The sequence below is a fragment of the Typopeltis vanoorti genome, chromosome 6 (genome assembly GCF_054136105.1).
Source record: "Typopeltis vanoorti isolate ZY-2024b chromosome 6, IOZ_Tvanoo_1.0, whole genome shotgun sequence".
NCBI lineage: Eukaryota > Metazoa > Arthropoda > Arachnida > Uropygi > Thelyphonidae > Typopeltis > Typopeltis vanoorti.
In genome coordinates, this window is record NC_143554.1 from 94814966 (window position 1) to 94832674 (window position 17709).

The 17709-nt window shown below is 37.2% G+C and overlaps 1 protein-coding gene across 5 annotated transcripts in view; it reads right to left on the reverse strand.

The window, feature by feature from the left end:
• Positions 1-17709, reverse strand: part of LOC150105719 (ATPase family gene 2 protein homolog A-like) — a 311383-nt gene that overhangs the window by 128261 nt on the left and 165413 nt on the right. The gene's annotated exons all lie outside the window — the stretch shown is intronic.

Below are 17709 nucleotides of genomic sequence, written 5' to 3' on the forward strand. Positions count from 1 at the left end.
AGAAATTAGCATTTCAATTAGTGTTTGGAGCTTGGGATGTTTGAGCACTAAAATATTTGTCAAATGAGTATGAAAAGTGGAGTGTAATGGAGTATAATATCAGCAAACCTATAGATAGGTTCAGTCCTCTGTACTATCTGGCAGATGACCTGCAGCTTCCTGATCAGCTGGTGAATAATTCTGCTGCTACTTACTCTGCTTTGTTGCACCTGGAGGGATCAGAGTATAGCTGATTGCAGGGACAATATTGAGGCCATGCTTGGTGTCTGGGCATTGCCAGTGATAGGCTTGTCCACAACTCCTTCATCCCTAATTATTATTATTTTTTTGAGCACTCAATGGAGTCAAAAGACTCATCATGGGAGACCCACATTATCCATTAACACAATACCTATCACACCTCTCCTTAAACCTATTCACTGGTGGGGAGCTCACAACTACCTCTGGCAATCCATCCCACCCATTCATCACTCTCCAAGTAAAGAACATAGTCTGCACACCCCTTCTAACCACACTCTTAGACAACTTCCAAGTGTGACCCCTTGTTTTTTCCTCCCTAATCCCCATGTATTGAAAAATGTCTTCTGTGTCAATCTTATAGAATCCCTTTAGTAACTTGTAAGTTTCTATTATGTCCCCCTCTCCTTCACCTGCCAGCTAAACTCTGCAACCCACACACACACTCAATCTATCCTCATAGGGAACATTCTACAGACCTGTCACCAGCTTAGTCACTCACCTCTGAAACCTCTTCACCACCTCCTGATCAATCTGTGCACAGTAGTCAACATGTGGCCAAATCATAGCCTTATAAAGAGGAATAATAACTTCCCTATCTCTACTTGTCAATGTGTTCTTCAGCATCCAAGTAATCATTTGGGCTATTCTACCAACTCTTGCAACATGTCTTCTGAATTTCAAATCTCTATACATGATCATCTCCAGATCCCCAGCCTCATCAATTTCCTGTAAACTAGTATCATCATACTGATGATACTAGTTTACAAGAAGTGCATCCTTCAATCCTGAAGTACATTAACCTTACATTTTACAATGCTGAATTGACAACCATTGTCCTTTACCCACACTGTGGCAATTTATTTAAATCATCCTGTAAGATATCTACATCACCTTTATCGACTATTGCCCTTCCTGGCTTTGCATCATTGGCGAACAACCGAATATCCCCATTCAATCTTCTGCTATATCAATAATATACAAATTAAAGAGTAGTGGTGCTGGTACAGAGCCCTAGGGCACTCAACTAGTCACTCTCATTCACTTCGATTCCACTCCACTATACACCATTCTCTAATATGTATCAGCCATCCCTTCCCATACATGTCCCTACTCTATAAGTTTCCCATTATTCCACTATCATGAAAGAGTGAATAAAAAATTAGTGTCATTGAAGTTTAAAATATCTCTCACAAAAATCACCAAAATTTTTTTAAAATATCAAAAATGTAACAAAAAAATTGCAAAAAAAAAACAAAACTATACCAAAAAATTCCAAAACAAAATTTCATTTAAAAAAAATGAGGGGATAATGTACAAGGATGTACATTATCCCCTCTGTTATTCATTATCTATATGGATTACATTATATTGAAAGTGGTATTAAACATGATATCAAAATTGGAGATGTTAATGTCGGCTATTTGCTTTATGCGGACAATGTTATACTTATCAATAAATCCGCTACGAGTCTGCAAGATTCCTTGACTAAATTGAATAACTGTTGTAAATAGATATGGTATGAAGGTCAGCAATAAAAAGACAAATATAATGAAAATAGGCAGAATCGTTGAAAATGTCAACTGCGTTTTGAACAGAGAACCTGTGGAACAAGTAAAACATTTCACCTACTTAGGCAGGATTTTTAGTGAAGATGGTAAATTAAATATGGAAATAGACAACAGAATCAATAAAGCTGGTATAGTAGGAAGTCAATTGAATAAATTCATATGGAATAAGAGAGAAATTAGTCTGAACACTAAATTAGATGTATACAAGACAGTGTTCAAACCAGTTTTAACTTATGGATCTGAGAGCTGAGTCATAAGTAAAACACTTGACCAAAGACTAGCGACCACAGATATGAGAATCCTGAGAAAGATTAGAGGTGTGAACAGATGGCATCAATGGCAATATCATATTAAACATGAGGATATTAGGAAAGAACTTGATATTGTCAGCATCCAGGAATGCGTTAACAGAGCTAATCTCAGGTGGTATGGTCATTTAAACAGAATGGGCGAGGAAAGATTGACAAAACAGGTGTTCTCTGCTAGGTTGGCAGGAAAACGACCCAGAGGAAGACCAAGATATAGGTGGATTGATATGGTACAAAGTGCCTTAGACAATAGCAATATAAGATCTGATAATATTGGAGTCTTGACAAGTAACAGACTGATCTGGAGGAAAATTGTAGATAGGAAGTTAGTAATGATGTATTTTCATGTAGTACTATCACATCCTGTACACCCCTTGAGGGTACATGGCAGGAATTTGATGATGATGATGATAATGATCTCAGAAAATTGACCATATATAGTCTCATTACTCAAACAGAGAGAGAGAGAATCTTCCATGGAGATTTTAACATCCATAATTCCAAATGGCTTCTGTTCTCTAACTTCACATTCCAAGCTGTAAGAGAAGATGAGTTTGCTCTCAGTAATGAAAATCACCTACCTACCAGAATATCATCATTCTCCCAATACCTCGAATCTTTTAACTAGTTCCTCCAAAAATGCCACGTTAGTTCTCCTCTTCATACTCTTAACTGCAACCTTGTCCTTATTTCTTTTCTACAGATTGACTTTTTCTCAGTTCTTGTATCCAATGGTACTAACTGGGATGAATTTTGTGATTTCTATGCCTCTTGTCCTTGGTATGATTATTGCTTCAGCTCTCGTGATCAATGTACTTGCTGTAATCTAATAACTGAAAATATTCCTGTGGGAATGAGAACCTTTATTCTTCACTCAAGAAACTCCAATCCTTAACCAAGCCTTGGTTTTTCTGACAAACGTGACAAAGAAGTCCAAACTAAAAATATAGTATATTCTCAACACTGAAAACTCCAGCTTCTCACTCAGCATATACTACATCTTCCATCAAAGCAGACTTTGTACAAGCCAAATGTGTAGCTTGTCTCCTGCTTAAATGGCAGCCAAACTTTCTGGTCCCTTGTCAAGGCTGTTGGAAAAACTTCTGATAGTACAATGGTAATAAGGAAGACCACTTGGCATCAGTCTTATCCTCCAATGTGACCAACTTTGCATTTACGTAACCACGCCAAATCTTCTACTATTCCGTAGTATGCAGTGTCTGATGTTTTATCAGAAAAATACTCAACAGTCATGATACTAATAAGTCCCCCCCCCCCTGGCCCAGAAGGTATCCCTCCAATTATACCAAGATCTTGTGCTATAGAACTAACAACCATCTTATATTATTGCCTATACAAGATGTCATATTCATTTGGCATCTATCCAACAGCCTGTTCCTAAGAAGGGGAGATAAGTCAGCCATGAAAACTATCAACCCATTGCCCTCAACAAAATACTCTCAAAGATGGAGAAAGTCATTAACAACAGGCTTCTTCACTACCTAGAGACCCATCAATTAATTATTAATCACAAATAAGGATGCTATCATTCTCATTCTACAGCAGAGCACTTTGCTAATATTACTTACCCTTGGACACAGGCTGTGGAAAGATTTGGAGAAAGTTATATAAAGTCTGGCATCACAGCTTTCATACCAAGTTGCTATCTAATAAGATAGCAACTTGGTAAGAAATAGTTCCATCTTGTTTGTGTTTTTCAAAGTCATAGTACCCCAAGGATCTATGCTGTCATTTATATTCTGCCTTCTATACATCTCTTCTCTCACTAATATTCAATCCTATTAATAGCTGTGCTGATGACAGTGTATTCCATAACTCTTCTTCATCTAGAAAATCTTGTAGTGCTCAGATGTCTTAAATACGCATCTTGCCATTTCGAAGTGTCATGTAAATAATCTAGTGAATTTCAAAGGAACCAAAACATAATCCTGTCTTATTTCCCAGAAGATCATGCAACATTCTCCTTCCACTTGTTAACCAAGATCACTTTTCTTGTTGGCATGATTTTGACATCTAGCCTATCCTGGCATAAACACATTATGCCTATAGCCTATTCAGTGCCTCAAAAAAAAAAGTCACCCCTGCCCCAACCAAACAATAATTCTCTTCTGCTAAAATCCTAATAATTTTACATATCCCAAGTCTGCTCAACTTTAGAACACTGTTCTCACATTTGGAGTAGTATAGCAAAAAATCTCCCTTGAATTGATTGATTGTATCTAGAAAGGGCTCTTTGCTTCACAGATGATCCCTCTCTTACCAATTCCCTCTACAGATATTTTTTCTATAGCAAAGACATAATTCAAAACCAGTTGAGTGAATGCTGCTTCACTGAACTGGCCACCATTATTCATTCCACTTTCTGGCTGGTCAACATACATATATAGTTCACCTCCAAACTCAATGAATCAACTTCATCCTCTTGTTTCATTCTACATACCTCAGCCATTTGATAAACTCTTCTTCGTATCATTTTTCCAAATGAATGAAAACAACTCCCAATTCTTCAAGAAATGCATTAACAGATTCCTTTCTACTCTCTAATCGCTTGAAAGTTTATTTTTCACTTGGTTAGACTGTAATAAATTTAGTTTAATCCTTTAATGCAAATCACATCATTAAGGAGATGTGATTTGCATTACATTATGGGAGATACTGAGATAGGAGTGATGTTAGCTTGGTCCACCTTTGCTATTAGTTGCTCAGTGTTGTGCTACCTTACCCCAGTCCTGAAGATATTTTCATGCGCAAACTTCGTTAGCTCACACTTGGATAAAAGATTAAACTAAATTTATTATTATCTCTAATCGCTTGTCCACATACGGCATTGTCATGTTATGTCTTGAGACCCTGTGTGTGTGTGTGGGGGGGGGCAGAGTTGATACTTAAAAAACAATTACAAGCAGTTTTCTCTCTGATTATGTAAATGATCAGAGAGAAAACTGGCTGTTCAATTACAAAGGATTGAAAGCAGATCACAAGATGGAAATTTGCTGCACAGCTCTCTATTCAAGATCCTAGTAAATGCCTGAGAAATATCCAATGTAAAAATACAGATGTCTCCAAACCTCTTGATGACTTGAGTCAGAGGTGGGTAATATAGGCAAGAAGAATCTGTTATGGTTCTTGAATGAAAGAATCCATAAAGGGGGGTCACTGATTAGTTAGTATTTCTCCAGGTAATGGTGATGCTCAGGTGATTTTCTCTAGAATGTTGTTAATCATGAACTTGATTTCAGGTTGTAAGTAGATGACAGCTAAGCATAACAGAGCCCAAACTATTAAAAGCAGTTTTCTCTGTGGTCATGTAAATGATTAGAAAGAAAACTGGTTACTCACTCACAAAAGACGGAAAGCAGATCACAAGACACAAGATGAAATTTGCTGTGCAGCTCTCTATTCCAGTTCCTAGTAAATGCCTGGGAAATATCCAGTCTCCAAACCTCTTGATGACTTGAGTCACAGGTAGGTAATGTAAGCAAGAAAAATCCATTATGGTTGTTGAGTGAAGGAATCCATAAAGGGGGTCACTAATTAATTGGTATTTCTCCATCTAATGGTAGTTCTCAGGTGATCTTCTCCAGAATGTGTTAATCATGAGCTTGATTTCAGATTGTGAGTAGATGCCAGCTGAGCATAACAGAATGAAGAGATGAACAGATCAAATTATGATGATATGTGACATCAAACTGAATATTAAAATTAAAAAGATTAAACTCAGTTCTTTGCTTTATACAGATCACGTAATACTTTCATGATATTCAGGCAATTTTCTCTAGAATGGGTTGATCATGAGCTTGATTCCATGTTGTGAGTACATGCCAGCTGAGTATAACAGAATGCAGAGATGACGCAGGATAGACATCAGATTATGCAACACTAAACTGAATATCAAAACCGATAATATTAAACTCTGTTCTTTACTTTATACCGATCACGTATTACTTTTATGATGTTATAATCTTCAGGAATAATCCACCAAGCTGAATGATTGCTTTACAAATTCTGATAAGAAAATCAGCAATAAGATGGTGAAAATTATTAAAATAAGGAGAAAGAAGAAAAAAAAAGAGTAAAATATTTGCTCTTTAGGCATAATTTTTGTGATGATGGCATATTATTATTATAATACATGTACCTCCATTGAGTCAGAAGACTCATCGCAAGAGATCCATTATAACCATTCATACCATTCCATTTAAATTCATTCACTGACAAAGCGCTCACAGCCACCTCTAACAATCCATTCTACCCATTCACTACTTTACAAAAAATCTAGTCCTAATACTCTTGATTAACGACACTCTTACACAATTTCCATGGGCAAAATCTAATTCTCTCGCTCTGTTCTTGCCATGCACTAAAAAAAAAAAAGTCTTCAGCATCAATCCTATAAAACCTTAATAACTTAAGTTTCTCTCATGTCACCTCCTTTCACCTTCAGCTAGTTTTTGAAGCCCACATACCTTTAATCTATTCTCAGCATTCCACAGACCTGTCACAATCTTTGTCACTTACCTCTGTATCATCTCCACAGAATCCAGGTGACCAGATCTGCACCCAGTAGTCCAGTTGAGCCTTGTTAAAGCATTATAAAGGAGAAAAGATATAGCCTCCCTATCCCTGCTAGTCAGTGTATTCTTCAACAACTAAGTAATCTGATATGCTGTTTTGGCTACCTTTGAAATATGCACTCAAACTTCAACTTGCTATCCACAATTATCCCAAGTCGCTGGCTTCATCAGTTTTCTGCAGTTCAGTTTCAACAGTATACTACATATTTTGTATTGTCTTCTTTTGAAAGTAACCTGAAACTTGGCCACGTTAAACTGGCAGCCATTTACCTTTGCCCACACTATCAGTCTATTTAAGTCATCCTGCAAATCTCTACATCATCAGTAAACAACTGTATATTTCCCATCAAATATTTTCCTGTATCAGTAATGTACATATTAAACAACAGAGGACTAAGTACTGGACCCAGTCGTACACCACAGTCACCTGCCTTCTCCTGGACTCAACTCCACCATAAACTACTCTCTGATATCTGTCCATCAGCCACCCTCTAATCCAAATCATCTGATTCATATCAATCCTCATTTGCTCCCATTTAATTAACAGAGTTCTGTGTGGAATCCTGTCAAATGCCTTTGCAAAGTCCAGCAATATAACTAAGCACATTACTAAAGCAAGAACCTACCCTTCACAAAAGCATGTTGCCTCTTATTCATAAAGTATCATATTCCTATCCACCCAGTCCCAAATTCTATCTTTCACCAATTTCTCCAATACCTTAACCACCACTCCTGATATGCTGATTGACCTATAATTTGCTACTTCTGCCTTGGAGCCTATTTTATGCAGTGAGACTATTTTACCCTTTTTCCACTCCATTGGCACCTCCCCAGTACTGAGGTGTAAATTAAACAGCTTGGTAAGAGAATTGATAATCCCCTTGCACATGCTTGCAATACATGGGCTGTTGTGCAATCTAATCTAGAGGCTTTTTTTGCACTGAGATTCTGCAATATTCTAAGCACCTCCATTTTTCCATCAGTCAATGTTACATCCAGCATTGCAATATCACTACCTAGATGGCACATATGCAAAATAATCACTTGGTAACTCAATTATTTGGTCTGCTTCTGTTATCTCTCTACCATCAGCACTTTTCAAAGTCATTCTTGCATAGTCATTGCTCTATTTACATGCCAGTAAAAGAACTCTTTAGGATTTTTTTGGCCTCATAAGCTAGTTTTCTCTTATAATTAGCTTTGGCCTTTCTTACAATGGGTCACCCTGCTTTTCTATATCTTGTGCTCGTGGGCATGCTGACCACTTTTTTCTTTATATCCCCCCCCCCTCCCCCCAACTTTTTCTTTGTCTGTCACAACTGTTTAATGTTGTTATTTATCTAACTCATATCCGATTTATATTTCTGACTCTAGGTACACAGCCTGAAAATGCTTTCTTCAAACATCCCTGGACCACCTCCCAATTCACCACCACCAGTGCCATCTCTTCCCTACAAATTCTTATGCTACACTGCTGATAGCTGACTCCTCACCTTTTCATACTCATCTGTTTTGTATTTCCATATATATATATATATATATATATCCCTTTTTAAGAGAAAATTCTGCATGTCTGGCAATCTTCCAGGTCAAAACTACATGATTACTTTCCCCAATCAGAAGTAGCATAGCTAGATTGGTTATGGTTAAGTTCTCTGATGCTATGACCAGATCCACCACTCTCGAATCTTGTATTCCCTCCATTATAAGTTGTCTCAATTAATTATCTCTCAGCAGTTGTAGAAATTCCATTTCCTTCCTTCCTTCCCTGTGACCATTCCTCCTCCAAATCTATGTCCCTATAGTAATTACTTCCCTATAATAATTACTCAACCTGAACTCATCATGCAAATTTGCTAATGCATGTCATCTACATTCTCCGATAACCTCCTGGATTATAGCGACAACCAATAATATATTTCATCCTATTGGCCTCCATCTCACAGATAGTCTCCAATAAATAGCCTTCTGCATTTCCATGCTCCTAATGTACTTCAACTCTTTTTTGGGTTCAATTCTTACTATCATTAACAACCCCAGCCCCTTTCCCCATTTCTGTTCCTTCTGTCCTCTCTGAAATCCTTTACATTAAATTCTATTTTGTGTTAAATATGAAAACTAATAAAAGAATAAGTAAAGATGGTATGGTGGAGAGTCAGCTGTATAAATTTATTGGAGGCCTGAAGTGGCTGAAAAAGTTTCATGTTTAGTTTCTAGAGTAGCAACTCTCAATCCCTATGCCTAGAGTGCAAATGTGCCTGTGGAGCTATTTGCATGCATCCATTGTCAATTATTAAATAAGGAAAAAATAAAATTAAAACTGGAAAACATAAGTCTTCTCTTAGTAATGATATTTATTGAAATCGTAAAAAATGTTACATTTATGTTATATTATGAACATTTTGTATTTCCTCTGTCTTTGAGTGTGAGTGTTACCAGTGCCAATGTGTGTATGCTTCATATATTTAGTCTACTGGCAACCGTGTGCTTGAAGGATGTGTCACCACTTCACTGGTGTTGTCAGCACACTTTGATCATATATTGTTTTCTTGTGTTTAAAAATTTTGCCCCAAAATGAGTAATCCAAATAAAAACAATGAACCAAAAATTCAACAACAACAATTGGGAAGAAGACTATTGTTTTATCCAGAGTAAAGAGAAATGTTTTTGCTTATTGTGCAATGGTTTAATTTAGTTGTATGATAAATGTGAATTTATTATACAAGTGAATTTATCCTACTTTCATAGTTAATTTATTAATTGTTATCATTTGATATGATAAGAAAGTATAAATTTTCATAGAAAAAAAAATATTGACGCCTGCCACTCTCTTCCCAATCTTGAATACGGCCTTAACCACAACTAGGTTGAGAACCCCCTATTCTAGAGCATGGCTTCTGGACTATGCAAAAATAAATTAAAAATACAAAAAAATACATAAAGTTGATAAAAGGAAAAAAAATCCTTGGCCCACTCACACTACATAATGTACTACAGGTTTGTAAATAATCTTTTGTGGGGTGGAGCAGTATTTAAAAAAAAAAAAAAATAGCAAAAGCACCAAACTAGCAGTTTGCAAAAGTGTTGACACCAGCTTTAATTTATTGATCAGAAAGCTGGGTTAGAAATAATATGACTGATGAATAATGCGTGAATAATATGACTGACATAATATGAAATATTATGGCTGAAGGCTAAAAATAACAGCTATGATAGTTCTGAAAACAATTAGGAAAGTGAACAGATGGTATCAAGCAGAATTAATTGCACTTTAAAACTATCAATTTTAAATCTAAATTTATTTAAAAGCTACTCTTAATGATATGATCATGTAAACAGAATGGTTTTATCCAGATTAAAGAGAAATGTTTTGGGGAAGAAAAGTTAGCAAAACAGCCGGTTGATAGAGTTACCTGTGCCAAATTCTTTTAAGAACAAGAGACTGCAGTGATTGCTATACAGCTGACTTTCACTATAACAAACTTTTAAATTACCAAACCAAAGATTGCAGATATGATACAAAAGAGATGTTAGCTCTGGAGCACAATGTTTGAGAACAGTGGGAGAGATGCCATAACAGGACAAGAAAACGTTTTAGCGTCCAAGTTATATAGTAATTTTCTAATGTCTTTTTACTGAAAAACTGCAGGATGCATATAGTGCTCAGATTCTAGTATGGTAGGAGGTGATTTGTAATGATCATCTATGCAGGAGTTTGAGGAAACGAGCAATGCTAGGTCTTCTTTATCTTTAGGTAAAGTAACAGTGATGCCATCTGGATGAGAGAGAGAGAGAGGCAGAGATGAACAGAAGTTGCATCTGATGGCCTTACCAAGGGACCAGAAAGCACAGCATCCATTTTGATAGGATGTCAATTTGCTTCTTTTGGCCTTTATGAAATCAGATTTAAATCTGCTGATGACTGTTTTGCATTTGTTGTGTGCTTTGGCATAGGCTAATTATGAAGCTGTGGTTCTTGTTGTGACCCACCTGCAGGTGGTGAAAGGAATCGTGAAGGGTGTAATTTGGGCATTGAAGATAGACAGTAGAGGATGTAACTGCAATCTGAGTTTCTGTCAAGAGTAAGATGGTCTGGTCTGGATGATTGTAAGTGATAGTGAATGTCATTTACATTGGTGTTAATGTCATGAATGTTAGTAAAGTAGATATGAGAGCGAGTTTTTATTGTGGAGATTCTGGCATGGTCTGTTGTGATTGGTTGTAATGAGTCTTTTTTGTTGGGATTGATTTTCATCGCTCTCGGTTAGTCAGATTAATTTTGGTTCAGTGTTTTGAACTACAATGTTTGAGAAGAGAAGTGATTAATATAATCAACTCTCAGTACGGCAAATCCATAGGGACCACAGAAGCAGTTTGCTATAGTGAATTTCTTTTAGCATTTACGTCACCCATTTCTGGAGGAAGGCTATGAAGAGGTTTGGCAAATCTCAAGTGCACTAGATATCTCCAAAGCCTTTGACCGGGTCTGGCACAACAGCCTACTAGGCAAACTACCATCATTCAGTCTGACCCAGGGCTTCTGTGGGTGGATGACCAGTTTTCTGTCTGGACGCACACTCTGTGTGATGGTGGACGGCTTCCTATCCTCTCACCACTCAATTAATGCTGGGGTCCCACAAGGTTCTGTCCTCTCACCAACCCTCTTCCTGCTATATATCAATGACCTACTGCAATTGACCTCCAACCCAATACACAGTTTTGCAGATGACGGCACACTACACTCTTCGCTTGCATTTGATAAGCCTTACCCTACAGAACATCAACCACTGCGATCCTCAACTCTGATTTCGTCATCCTCCAATGGGGTTCAGATAACCTCATAAATTTCAATGCCAATAAAACCCAGTTCTGTACCATTTCCCATAAAAAAGAACCATTTTTTCCCAATATCCTTTTTAATGATACCCAAATCTATAGACAGTTTGAGATCTCACTCCTTGGAATCACCCTCACATCGAACCTCTCCTGGCATAAACATATCTCAAACATTGCATCCTCAGCCTCAAAAAAATCAGGATTTCTCTTTCGCTCAAGACGTTACTTCACCCTCAAACAGCTATTAACATTATACAAGTCACAAATCTGCCCAACCATTGAATACTGCTCTCACATATGGGGTGGTGTTATAACGTTGTCATCATCATTAATAGTCAGCCCCTTAGATTATCACATGCACGAGTCTGATCTACAAAGGGATTGTTTCAAGGTTAAGCCAACACCTTGGTAACAAAGCTACTGAAGTTAACTACTCTTAAGGATTCTGGGAAAATTTGTTTGTTCCGCTGCACTACCCAGAACCCTTAGAATGGAAAAACTTCTCACTCAAGAAGTGAACCTTCAGATATGCAAGTAGTTAATCTAATCTATTTCTATACTAAGTTATCAATTATCTATACCTTCTATAATCAACCATGTTTGCAGTCGAGGTCTTAACAATTATCTCCTGCTTAGATCCAAATAATTTATGAGTGGTGCATCGGATTCTTAGACACAGTTAATCAAATTAATAAGAGCAAAAGGTTTATTTAACATAATGATCATCGTACAGAATAAAGAACTTTCAATTATCACTGTACTACTTGATTACAAAGTAAAATTAATCAATATACATTACACAGTAATTAATACTACAAAAACATGTTTTTGTAATCAAGAAGTACAGTGATAATTGAAAGTTCTTTATTCTGTATGATGATCATTATGTTAAATAAACATTTTGCTCTTATTAATTTGGTTGACTGTGTCTAAGAATCCGATGCACCACTCATGAACATAATGTTCAAAGATTCAAAGCTTGCATTCTTAGATTATAAAACCAATAAACTTTTAGGTGCTAATCAAGCTGTCTGGATAAGACTTCTCTACAGCTCTTAAACATAGCTAGCAATCAACACAAATACAATTATAAAATATAGCACATATTGCTCACCGACTACGATTAAAATATCACAGATCTGTCATAATTTTAGATAGTCTCAAAACATTATGAAGGTCTATGATTCTTAAGTTACAGTTACCTTCCTCTCACACATTACTTGATTAAAGGTTTACTATACCGAACTCGGGGATTCCTCATGCTTGTCCTTTCGATTCTTGGGTTCCTTTCCTTCCAAACATTTTTTTCCCCCTATGTTAAGGCTAAAATTCCTGTCAGCTTGGGTTGGTCCTCATGGAGTCTGCATACCGATCATCTATGCTTAGAACATTCTTAGCGCGAGGCGATTCTGCATCCATAAGGCACACTACCTGGCCACTATCTTTTCCAGGAGTTGCTCGTTGCTTCAAAAATCCTCTATTCATTCATTGAAGAGCTTGGAATCGGCAGTCCCTCTAATCACGACCTGACACCTCCAACTTCTGCCACCGAGAGAGAACAGACACCAGAGAAAAAGCTAAAAAGTTCCTTGGGGGATGGGGAGGGGTTCCAGGCCCTTTTATATCAACCTCTACCGGGACTCCTTGTAAACCCCAAATTTTCACCCGACACGTTATTCCTTTTGCACTCGTGGGTCTTGCCTTTTTCATAACATCTTCCCCAAAAACTCAGGTCGCCAAGTGCCGTATGCGTACGTGACCGCTTGAGGCAATTTACTAATCCAGTGTCTGGCCCGCATACTTTGACCTTATAATCTCAGTTGGTTATATGCAATTTACACAGTAATTCTTTTATATCAATTCTAACAGAAAATATGTATATAACAAATTCATTGTCTAACATACGATTTAGTAGGTATGCTGGATGACCTGTCTCTTCTGACAAAGAGGCCTCCTCCATGCTCAATTGATTACATACTGGGTTAATCTCAGATCTATCAGCCTGCTCTTTGTTACTCTGTCTCTGAAGCTTGAAACTGAATGAGTCCTTGTTCTCCTTGCAATCTTCCTTGTTGATTCGCCTTCTTCCAAGAAGACATATCTCCCTCCTTGCATAATTACATGCGAAGTTATATCTTATCAGGAAATCATTCCCTAGAATCAACTTTATGTGTGGGAGAGAACTTCTAGGCAGAACCAAAAACTCATGCCAAACACACAGATTGAATTCAGATAAGTACACCTTTAAGTTTACTGACTTGGTCGTGTGAATTGTGGAGGCTGTAATTCCAGATATTCTCACCGATTTCCTGAGATACGAAACTTCCCCTTTTACATAAGGCTCCAATATTCTAAAATAATCCCCTGAAATAATGAAGGTCTGAGAACCAGTATCTATCAAAGCCTTGCAATATTTCCTACAGACTCTTCCCTCTACTATCATTCCATATGATTGCTCTTTACGCCTTTGACCTCTGTTCCAAGTCCTATTCGCGTATACATGGGACCTAGGCTCCTAATTGTAACTTTTTGTTGGAGCGCCTCTTGCTGCTGCTGAAACAATTGCAGGCAAGGTGCCCAATCTTATCACAATTGTAACATCTGGGTGGTTCTATTCTTTCATTCTGATCACCGGTCCTTCTTAGATTTGATGGATGTTCGGAGATGTCCAGTACAGTCACTGTTGTCAGTTTCTGCATGACTGAAGAATCCAGTCGATCAAGCAGAGGCTTTTGTAACTTCTCAACCTCTTCGCAAATCAGCTTTGTAGTTCCTTCGTTCTTGTTGCTGGATATTTCTGGAGCTTTCATGGATATTGCTCCCAGTTGTTTCATTACTTCATCTAGTCTTTCCATAACAGGTTGCTGGAGACGTTCTACTTCCTGTTTGATTATAGATCTGACATTACATAATTCAGGAATGGTTTCTGTTAATCGATTGATTGTCTCAACACCATTTCCCCTCACTTCCCCTTTTATTCATGGACTTATCCTTCCTCTCCCTACTTTCTTTCTCCTGTTCTTGTCGTTTAATTGAGCTGCGATCTTCCTCAACGATGTTAACAAGGCCGGCAGCAGTTGCATGACGGATGTCCCCAAGCATCTGCTCCCTTTCTTTCACAGCATTGTAGCACTTAAGTTGTCTCTCTTAACTCTTGTCTCAAAGCCAGTCTGAATTGCTGGAAGACAGCCCAGTCCAAGTGGGGGTCTTTCATCATTCGAGATGTTCAGGGTACTTGCCACAGTTAACAATCTGTTCTGAAAATCGGACACACTTTCTCTGTCCTTTAGAGAGCATCTCTGGAGCTTCCACAAGTTAGGTCCCAAACTTCTCAATTTAGAGAATTGATAGATTAGGACTTCCTTAAATTTAGAATATTCCAGAGTCTCTTTTAGAACAGGGGAGGAGTATAGAAAGGTTTTTGGCCTTCCCTACCAGCTTACTGTGGAGTAGCACCAGCTGAAAGTCTGTCCATCCTCCAGCCTTTCTTAGCTCTTCAATATAGCAAAAGACCGCTATGACATCGTCCGTCTCTTCCCCTGAAAATTGCGGGAACACCTGTTGTGGGTTTATGCACCTAAAGAATTCTGTATTGTTCATTCCTGAACTACTAGTAGGAGTGGACATGCTTATACCTGAGTTTACAATGTACTACACTAGAAAATATTCAAATTACTCAAAATTTAACCGTTGCTCTTCATATGCTTGGTCAGAATCCGAAACCTACTCAATGTGAACTGTCTAAGATTTCAATTTAATAGTACAATTCACATCCTATCGGCTGCACCATTTGTTATAAAGTTGTCGTCATCATCGTTGATAGGTAATATTTAATTATTATGGTTTATCTCCTTTACTTAACTATCTCCTGAATAATTTCTCCTATCTCAGCAGCACCTATAATGTGTCTGCCTTTGCTTTGCTATTATATACTTCAGCCCCTTAGATTATCACGTGCCCGAGTCTGATCTACAAAGGGATTGTCTCAAGGTTAAGCCAACCCCTTGGTAACAAAGCTCCTGAAGTTAACTTCTCTTAAGGGTTCTGGGAAAATTTGTTTGTTCTGCTGCGCCACCCAGAACCCTTAGATTGGAAAAACTTCTCAGTCAAGAAGTGAACCTTCAGATATGCATGTGGTTAATCTAATCTATTTCTATACTAAGTTATCAATCATCTATACCTTCTATAATCAACCATGTTTGCAGTTGCGGTCTTAACAATTATCTCCTGCTTAGGGGGGGGGGGTTCAGCCCTTTTATATCAACCCCTTCGGGACTCCTCGTAACCCTAAATTTTCACCCGACATGTTATTCCTTTACACTCATGGATCTTGCCTTTTCATAGCGTCTTCCCCGAAAACTTAGGTCGCCACGTGCCGTATGTGTACGTGACCACTTGAGGCTACTAATCCGGTGTCTGGTCCGTGTACTTTGACCTTATAATCTCAGTTGGTTATATGCAATTTACACAGTAATTCTTTTATATCAATTCTAACAGAAAATATGTATATAACAAATTCATTGTCCAACATACAATTTAATAGTTATTTTACACAGGAATATTCACAAGTTTTACACTAATTACGGTATCCAATATTTGTCAGGCTATATACAACTTATACTAAAATAGAAGCATATCCTTTTCAAGGGTTTTAACTTGTCAAATTATGAATGAAACATTACTTAGTGAATTGTATTCATTCACAATTTAACGGTGGGGGGGCCCCAAAAAGTTCTCTCAAAATGCTCAACTCAATACAGAGGAGAGCAATTAGACTTATCAACGATCCATCCCTTACCAACCCCCCCCCCCTTTCACACAGGCATATGGTCTCTGCAGTATGTATATTCTACAAATATTTCCATGGGAAATGTTCATCGGAAATATCATCAATAATTCCTCTGCTTAGTACTAAACTCATACAGCTGAACAAGTACAGCTGCTGCACAACATTCCTTCACAGTTCACCTAGAAACAAACAGAACAAGTTTCTTTTCCTCTTCTTTCATCCCTGCAACCACTGCATTGTGGAACAGTCTCCCACATGCTGTGTTTCTCAAAAGGAATACAATTCCTTTTGAGAAAACCCCAAAAAGTTCTCTCAAAATGCTCAACTCAATACAGAGGAGAGCAATTAGACTTATCAACGATCCATCCCTTACCAACTCCCCCCCCCCTTTCACACAGGCATATGGTCTCTGCAGTATGTATATTCTACAAATATTTCCATGGGAAATGTTCATCGGAAATATCATCAATAATTCCTCTGCTTAGTACTAAACTCATACAGCTGAACAAATACAGCTGCTGCACAACATTCCTTCACAGTTCACCTAGAAACAAACAGAACAAGTTTCTTTTCCTCTTCTTTCATCCCTGCAACCACTGCACTATGGAACAGTCTCCCACATGCTGTGTTTCTCAAAAGGAATACAATTTAAAGTCATTCAAGTCAAATGTAAACAAATTCCTCCTTTCCCAACCCACCATCCATACACGGTACTAATGTACTATAGGTTGACCTACCAACCTCCTGTGTATGGGCTCAACATAAAAAAATAAAAATAAAAAAAATAAAAAATAAAAAATAATAAAAAAAAAACTTATGAGGCTGTGGTTGGGACTTTTCAGCAGTTTGCTGTAAAAGTGTTTGCTACAGTTAACTGTATCATGCACTTTACAGTCCCCTTTTTGAACACATCGCAACTGTTTTTTTGTTTTGTTTTTTTTGTTTTGGTAACATTTAAAACAGAACCACTTCATTTTAAATCCTAATTACAAGTGGAATAATTTTTACACAAAAAAAGTATTTTTTTAGTTTCCTATGCTAATACATGAGACAGTTTATATGTCGTGCCAAATTTAGCTAACAATATAACTGATTTTATGATAATCTGCACACTGTCAAAAAGGAAAATTATATAATAACATAATGCTAATTTAGAATAGAATGTATAAAATCAAGGTACAGTAAGAATAAAGAAATGAGCTAAACGGCATTTATTAAAAGCAATATTAAAAAAAATTGTTTTTTTTCTGGATTACTTTTAAGAAATTACTGCAAAAAAAAACTGATTAATACAAATACAATTTAAAGCTGTCTTTGTATTAATTAATACAAATACAACTTTAATTCATCAGCATCTAATGTTTTTGTGCTTA